The sequence below is a fragment of the Talpa europaea genome, assembly GCF_964194135.1.
Source record: "Talpa europaea genome assembly, chromosome: 10".
NCBI classification, from domain to species: domain Eukaryota; kingdom Metazoa; phylum Chordata; class Mammalia; order Eulipotyphla; family Talpidae; genus Talpa; species Talpa europaea.
Genome location: NC_140077.1, coordinates 50630192 through 50639336, shown reverse-complemented (window position 1 = coordinate 50639336; position 9145 = coordinate 50630192). Strand labels below are relative to the sequence as shown.

Here is a 9145-nt window from a genome sequence, read left to right as displayed (position 1 = left end):
GGCTTTGCAGTAATGATGCCATTTTATTTCCTGTCTATACCTGTGTCTCTTTTTTTAGATGTAGATGTATAATTTAATGTTTCTCTTTCTCTAATTTATAAAATTAATTATAAAGTTTTGATCCTATAGGATAGCTTTTAATTTAAATAGTTCTATATTTTCTCCTTATATAAAAATATTTATATTATGTAAACTGCATTTCTTTTAGTACTTGTGATTTAAAGCTTTTGTCTCTTTTACTCAGATGTCTCCTATTAGCCTGGAAAATACTGAGAGTCCTTCTCAATACTAACATTTTGGTTAGGTTTTTTTTTCCTCCTTTCATTCATCTTTGCTACCTAGTTTGGGATTCTTTCTTTCTTTTTTTTTTTTTAAGATTTATTTATTTATTTATACAAGCACTGGGTACAGTCAGAAGCGCAGGAGGGTGAGAGAATTCACCAGAGCCAGAGCGGGGAGCAGAACAGGCAGACTGACGAAGTACACTGCTGAGGGGAGCAACAGGTGAGACTGGAGAGGTCTGTTGCGCCATATGGGAACCTCGCGGTGGCCGGGGGATCAAGCAGCTTCACAGCCCAGCACTCAACCACTGTGCCGCCAGGGGAGGCCCGGGATTCTTTCAATAACAAGTCAAGTCAGCCCTTCAGAAAATTCACAAACAACAGTAACTAACCTCAAAGGCTTTGGTTTTTGAACAGAAAAATCTCATTTAACATTTTATCATATATATACTTTGATATATATTCTTTGAAATATGATATGCATATATATTTGCTATACATGATATCTTTTCATATATGTCCTTTTTGCTATACATGATATCTTTTCATATATGTCCTTTAGGTAGAAGGAAAAGGTAAAAAATGTTTTTTTTTTTTGAAATTGAACAACACATACACATGTAAGTTATATTGGACTTTGAAAGTGTTGGAGGAAAAAAATGACCTCTGAGCTAGTCTTAGAGGACCCATGCTGACAAGGAGTGGCCACCTCCAGTCCCCAGCACCACCACTAGATGAGTTTGTCTCACAGGGGTTGGGCAAGACTGGCTCAGGTCTGGGCACTGTGGAGCCCAGTTGCCCTGGCGGTCCTCTTGTTGCTCTTGCTCTCCATCTACTGGGCTTGGCCATCCCTCCCAACTGTAACTTCCCCTTGGGGCCTCAATGAAGCCTCTGCTAATAGGAGGCGTGCTGTGCTCAGAAACCAAGTGTTCCCTGCCCCACGCTCTGCACAACACCAGGCCCACACTGCAGCAGATGGGTTCAGTGTGTGGACCTGCTGCCTTCCTGGACATCGTGGCCCTGCCCTGTGACCCTGAGGACAGCTGAGCCAACAACCTCCAAAGAATAGATGGAGCTGGAAGGTGGACAGTGGGGCTTTGACCCACTGCCTGAATGGGGACTGTAGGGAGAGAGGGGAAGATTGGAGCAGTGATGAAAACTTTAAAAGCTGGAGGGGCCGACTCTTGCTCTCTCTGAGGACTAAAGGACTATGTAGGCTTGACTTGCAGTCCTGCTTTCTTTTTTTTTTATTTCCTTTTTAAATTATTTACTTTTTTACATCATTGTTCATTTTCAAACAATATTTGCTCCCCCCCCCAACCAGTTGTAGTCCCCGAAGAATTTCCTTCACCAATGCACCTGTGCAACATCACCACAGTCCCCTGCTTTCTGATAGGCTTTTCTTCCCTCTGCACACAAGTCTGGTCCTAGCACCACTTCTGATAGGTGGGCAGGTTGCTTCCTTGTGTCCAGTGTCTGGGTTTGCCTCTTCTTCCTCTACCTGTGCCACCAGCTCCAGGCTAGCTGCCATCCTCTTCCTGTGACTGGGCTCCTGCTTGCCTCCCTGCCTCTGCTCATCTTCCACATGCACATTTGGCTTAGACTTCCCAATACTGACACTGCCTCGGGTAGGAAAGACTCATTTAGCCATTTAGGGACCCATCAGTTTTCTCTGTCTGTCTTTCTCTGTCAGCTCTCCCTTTTCTCTCTGTAAGTAAAAACTATTGTTACTGTTTTTTCCCTCTGCATCTTTTTTTGAGCCATGCCCTGCAGTCATAAGCACATGGTGAGGACCTACCAACCAGGTCAGCCTCTGAATACCCACGTTTGTTAATTTTCAAATGGAATGAAGAAATGCATTAATACATCCTAAGAAGCAAGTTTTTTTTTTTTAATGTGTGTTATATTGCCAGCCTTTGAAAGATTACATATTGGTAAACACATTTAATAAATAATAGTAATAACAACAATGACTAATAACAATATGGTGATTAAGTAAGTGTATGGGTTCCAGAGTTAGACTACCTGGGTAGTAATCTGGTTTCACCAATTCATAGCTACCTGGCCTAGGACAATTTACTTATTCTCTCTGTGTCTCAGTTTTCAAATTTGTAAAATTGTATATAACAGTAGTACTCAACAAAATTGTGATAATTGTGATAATACATGTGGAATGCTTAGAATCATGGCTGAAGATTGTAAACACAACTTTTAGGTATTACTATTTCCTCTTCTTTCCATTATTGCAACTGTAAAATAAAGCACCAATTGGTAGAATATAGATCAAAATGAATATGAAGAAAAACTCAGCATCACGGCGGTAATTATAAACTCTGCCTCTCTATATCTTTGCACATGTTTTCTGCCATATTTCTATAGTTAAAAATTCTTAGATATTCTTTGGAGTAGCCTCTGCAAATAACTCATATTGAAGACAACAGTACAGGATCAACAATCACTCCAGCTCAAAAGTAACCCAGATAAGAAAATGTAGAAAAACCCTAAATCAAGCATATATGAGTTCCAAAGTCCTTTTTTCTTTTTAAATGGTTGATTATTTATGCATACAAGAACTGGGGTATAGGCCAGAGGCGTGGGGTGGGGCGGGAGGTGAGAGGATCCTCCAGAGACAGACTGGGGAACAGAACAGTCAGATTGACTGAAATGCACTGCTGAGGGGAGTGCGGGCAAGTCAGGAGAGGTCTGCTACACTATGTGGTTAGCTGCGTGTCCGGGGATCGAACTTGTGCTGCAATGGCTGAGGATAGCTTCATAGGTTGCGTATTAACCCCTTGTGCCACCAGGGAGGCCCTGCAAAGTCCTTTTTTTGTGCCAAAAGATAGTGAGCTGTTTGGATTCCTGCAAGGTTGAAGCACTGGTGTTGTTAAAAACTCCAACTGAAGAATTATTGAAATGGTGTAAAGCAACATCCAGAAATAGAACAAAAAAGCCCACACCTCGGATCAGTATTCCAGCATTTATTTCAAGAAAAATTTATTGAGTGCAGACTCTATAGAAGACAAGGCCCTTCATCCAGTTGGGAAGATCAGAAGAGAGGGTCACTGGAATGATTAGAGTCCTTAATATCTCATTACATCTATTATGTATGTTCCAGTGAATCATTAAATAAACCAAAACATTTCATGAAAGAAGAATATTCAAATTGACTAAGGAGAGAAGTAATGTCTACTTCTTCTAACTAAATTTACATTTATTCATAAGCTGGACCCTATAGAATAAAGAGAAGGGGTGAGAATCTACACAACAACTAATACCAAATAAAGCATCTTCAATTAAGGAGAATATGGGCAGAACTGCAAGATATAGAAATACAGCAGCAGGGCTCGAAGAAATGGAGTTTTGCTTTTTTTTTTTAAGATTTATTTGTTTATTTGTTTATTTATACAAGCTCTGGGTATAGTCAGAATCATGGAAGGGTGAGAGAATCACCAGAGCCAGAGCGGGGAACAGAACAGGCAGACCAACGAAATACACTGCTGAGGGGAGCAGCGGGCAGCATGAGATGTCTGTGCACCATGTGGGACCCTCGCCGGCGGCCAGGGATTGAACCGGTGCTGCAGAGGCTGACGGCAGCTTCACAGTCCAGCGCTCAACCACTGCACCACCAGGGGAGGCCCTAGAGTTTTGATGTTTTTAAGGGAGAGAGAATTAGGGTTATTAATGATGGATATTCCTGGGAACAAAGTTTCTAATAATAAGGAAGTTTTCAGCAGGCTTTTTGAAAACTTCTCCCTCACTCTTTTAGAACAGAACCAACACCAGGAATTACCCCTTCCTGCCTGTCAGATGCTTACTCCTGAAGTTGTGATATTTGGAGATGCTGCAGATGACTCCAGAGGATGCTAGGAGGAAAACCATGGATATTGCAGAACCACCAACACAGGGCTCCTTGGTCATGAAAGCACTGAATTAACAAACAATTTTACCTTTTCCAAATTTGCGAGTGAAACGATCCATTTTAGTTATTGTTTAAGCCCTATTTAATAGTGTAGCATTCTGTTGATGCCCATACCCAGTCCTTTTGTCCACCTGAGATGATATGTTGCTGCAATATCTACTTTTCAGCTTTTCATTAGTTTCCAACTCAACTACCTGCAACTTTTCTCTTCCTGAAAGTGCAATGCTTAGGTGGGGGTGGTGTTTGAGCCCCTCCCCACTAAGCCTCAATCAAGAGGGATGGGATTTAGTGAGTTGGGGGTGGTTTAAGCTCCTCACACTCTGGTGTGACATTTCTGTCATCCTTTTCACATTTACTCTGAGGACACCAGCAGAGCTGCAGTGGCCCACAGCAAAAACCCACTTGTTAGTACATACCTAACTGGATCCTCTCTTCCTGTCTCTCTTTTTATCTTCAAATGTGCTTTTGTTAACCTTGGGAATCACCTTTTAACTAAACTACCTGTGCCTAAGACCTTATCTCTGGATAGGCTTTTGAGCAATCAAGTTAAGACAAATTGAACATCCTGTTACTTGCAGCTGAAAGCATTCTGATTCAAATAGTCTGGCATAGTACTGTCCAGTAGAAATTTTTGTGATGGTGGGAATGTTCCATATCTGAATAGCCTGATATGCTAGCCATTAGTCACATGTGGCTAAAGAATATATAACACTTAGTTAATTTGACCAAAGAACAGACATTTTCATTTCATTTTATTTTAACTCACTTAGATTACATAGTCACATGTTGCTAGTGCCTACTGTATTGAACAGAGCAGCTCTAGATACATTCCAGTAAGGGCCAAGTGAATGAAAGAATTACATCCCTGTCTTTTTAAACACCAGGCTTATATTTTATAACTATATATTTTATAGAATGAATTGTACTAGGTAGGCTTTGTGAAGAATACAAAAATGAATAAAATAAACAGTTTCTGCCTTCCAAAGCCCATTCTAGTCTGGGAAACACACATACATATAAATATATGTTGTAAGAGTTGTGTAAACAAAGCACTATGGAAAATAAAAGAATGCACCATTAATTTCAACTTTGAAAACTTAAGAATATTTTACTGAAGTGGCAGTTGAACTGGGTCTTGAAGATAATACAATGTCTTTAGGCAGGAAGAGAGGGAGAATTACATTCATACATGGGTAGAGAAAAGAGACCTAGGGAAGTAGTATAAACAAGAAGAATGATAATGCTAGCAATACAATAAAGCTGGACTATAAAAAAAATTTCTAGGTGAAATTGAGAGTCCACAGAGCTTTGAATTCCATATTAACACTTTTAGGTTTTATGATTATATGAGTGATGGACGGTCATCAACATGTTTGAGCTTGAGTGAGGATAATGGTATAGTGAATAACATAATTGGTTAGAGACAGGAACAATTGGAGACATAGATATCAGAAATTTTCAAGATTAGTCCAAATGACAAAATGACATTGATGTGAAATTTGTCCATAGCCCTGAGAATAAAAGCAAGAAGTGGGTTCAAATGCATCTCGCATGTGGACATGGTAGGTTCTGACCACACGTTAAAAGTAGGCTATGAGAGAGAAGAGTGGGGGATGGTCCCAAAAGAATATATGGGGGAGGAAGTTAATGAGTAGATCGATGATGAAAGAGATGTTCAGCAGACACTTGGGCATGCCAGGTATGGTGTTGAGCAGAGTTTGAACATGAAGAAGGATGAAAAAATACACCTGAAATTTGCTCATAGCTCAAGGATGATGAAGAATTTGGAAGCAAAAAAATTGAAGCAAATTATGCTTTTAGCTAATATTGAATAAAAGACTATCATTCATTCCTATTAAGTTCCTAATATTGAGTAAAAGACTATCATTCATACCTATTCAGTTTTCAGTTCATTTGTTGATTTGGTCTCATTATTCCAGTCTAGTATTTAATTTTTTTTTTTAATACCAGTCATTGCACAGAAAATGTACCCAGTTTTTCCCATTGTTTTATTTTGTATTTTTAGGCCAAGAAAGTTATTTGAGATATAAAATGATTGAATAAAAGGAAGAGCTAATCATTTCCTTGGAAAAAGGAAGCAGTACTATAAAAACGGCAGTGGATCCTATGTTGCACCACCCAAAACCCCATTCAGGATCAGCTCTCATTTCCAGAGTTTGCGAGTATTGGCAACTGACAGTGCATATTTGAGTACTTCTGGAACTGTCCTTGACTCTGCCCATTATATCTCCTCCATGGAGGAAGTTTTTAGCCATTAACTTGTTGATGTTGCCCCTTTGTTTCAATTCTGCTCAATTCAGAAGAATCTGCTTCGTAGCTCCTCATGGAATCAATTGAAAGCTTGGTTGCAACTTCATCACAGTTCAGCTTCTCTTTTGCATCCCTCCCTTTCATTGATGTTTCACTCACAAACACACACACACACACACACACACACATTCCCAAATAAAATACCTGTAAACAAATCTCCATCTCAATGTTTTTTCCCAAAGGAACTCAAACTAAAATGAATTGCAACTCAAATTCTGTTGGTAACTTGACAAAAGCATTTTAGCCATCACTTAAAGTATCAGGAATATTTTTACATTTGCAAAAGAAGATTAATGAAGATGACTTTTTTAAACATATTAATTTTATCAGCATGGTACTGGTATAACATAAAGAGACAAATGAATACATATCTCAGAAACAGATCCTACCAATACAAGAATTTAGTATATTATCAAGACCACTGACATCACAAAATATGATAAAGATTAATGGGATAACAAATTAAAGTGGAAGGCTAAGATTATTCAGTACATGGTGCTGGTACCCAGGATGGGAAAAATAAATTTAATTCCTTTTTTAAAAAGATACATTTATTCAGTATCATTATGAGACTACTACATTCAAAAATCAGCAGCAAAAAAAAAAAAAAACTATTTAAAATCCCTTGTTGAAATGCTTTACACTTTCCACAAACAGAAACTAAAATAACCGTTAAACAATCAGTCACAAATACAGTCCACAAGATTTCTGCCCATACACATGATTATTGTCCAGAACTTGTCTTCTTTGTAGCAACTGGCCCCTGCTACCTCTGTGCTTGGCTGAATTCACAAATCTGTTGTAACCTGTAGCTTCCGTGTTACTTCTCTTGCTCTCTTCTCTTGCTATGCTTTGTCTCACTCGCAGTTCATTAAAATCTTCTGCCACTGCCATAGGTGCCATGGCTGCTGGAATCACCGCAGCAATCTTGGCTTCATGGTTTGGTGAAATATTGGCCTCTTTCATCATAAGGGCCAGATCTTCTGCCTCCAAAGTTTCCTCTTTTTCATGGGTCTAAAATTTGAAGATTGATGATTGCAACTGCTAAAATCATTATAGTTTCTGCCACCTCCAAAATTACTTCTATCATTACCAAATGCATTACATATCCACCACCACCATGGCTGCCACCAAAGCCACCTGGACCACTGAAGTTTCCTCCATGACCAAAGTTATTATTACCACAAAACCCACCTCCATAACCACCTCCGAAGTTTCTATAACCACTTCAACCTGTATGGCTGGATGAGGCACAGGCCATCTGTTGCTTAGACAGGGCTTTCCCTACTTGACAGTTGTGGCCATTCACAGCAAGAAAGCAAAGCCTCTCTTCTTGCCAGTGCCTTGATCGGTTATGATTTCAATCACTTCAGTTTTCTCATACTGCTCAAAATAATCTCTTAGGCGATGTTCTTCAATGTCTTCTTTAATGCCAACAACAGAAATCTTTTTCACAATTGATTGGGCATTGGGTCTTTGAGAATCTTCTCTTTTGAGAAGAACCTTTTTGGTTCCATAGTTCTTCTGCCTACCTTGTGTGATCTTGCGTTCATGGCTGCATCCACCTCCTCTATTGTGGCACAAGTGACAAACCCAAAGCCTCTGATCACTTGGTGTTTGGATCTCTCTTTATCACATAGTCGGTGAGCCTCCCACATTACTCAAGATGGCTTCTCAGACTCTTCAGTTACTTCAAAGCTTAAACCTCCAACAAAGAGCTTTCACAGCTATTCTAGCTCCTTGGGAGACTCTGACTTAGACATGATGCCAGTGGAAGGGGGAGACATTTATGACCGTTACTCATTGGCATCATGGGCAGAAAGGAATAATCTAATGGATCTGCCTAATTCTCTTTTTTAAAGATTTATTTATTTATGCATACAAGAACTGGGGTACAGGCCAGAGGTGTGGGAGGTGAGAGGATTCACCAGAGACAGATTGGGGAGCAGAACAGGCAGATTGACTGAAATACACTGCTGAGGAGAGCAGCGGGCAAGACAGCAGAAGTCTGCTTTGCCATGTAGGTAGCTCCCTGGGTGGGGATCGAACTCCTGCTGCAGTGACTGTAGATTGCTTCATAGTGCTGCGTCTTAACCTCTTGCACCACCAGGGAGGCCCCGCCTAATTCTTATATCATGCATTGAAATAAATCCCCAATGGATTAAAAAAGTTATTTCAACTCTTTGAAATATTAACTATTTCAAACATTTTATTCAATTTCAATTCACTAATAATCAAGAAAGCAAATGCAAACATCATGGAGGTGCTATCTTTTGCTTAGCATGTTGGTAGAAAGAGTATGTGATGAGGGCATAGGGCAGAAAGAGTAGCCTCATACACTGCTGGTGGAAACATGAATTGCTGCAGCTTCTAAAGGAAACTGATATACTATGAAAAATTTTCAAATATATATCTTTGATTTAGTTTATTAACCTTTTTAATTAGAAAATAATATAAAATATTAAGAATAGTATATATGTAATAAGCTTCACAAATCTTAAGAGTTTTTATAAATCTATATTTGTGCATGCGTAAAATCAAATATATACAAACATATAACCACCACCCAATTCAAGACACAAAGTGCTTTCAGAAGTTTTTCTAGTTTTCTATC

The 9145-nt window shown here is 39.3% G+C and overlaps 1 pseudogene across 1 annotated transcript; it reads right to left on the bottom strand.

Annotated features, from left to right (window-relative positions):
• Positions 1 to 7465: 7465 nt before the first annotated feature.
• On the bottom strand, positions 7466 to 8294 carry LOC311178584 (heterogeneous nuclear ribonucleoprotein A1-like; annotated as a pseudogene). The gene has a single exon. The product of its transcript is annotated as a heterogeneous nuclear ribonucleoprotein A1-like (transcript).
• Between the last annotated feature and the right edge of the window lie 851 nt (positions 8295 to 9145).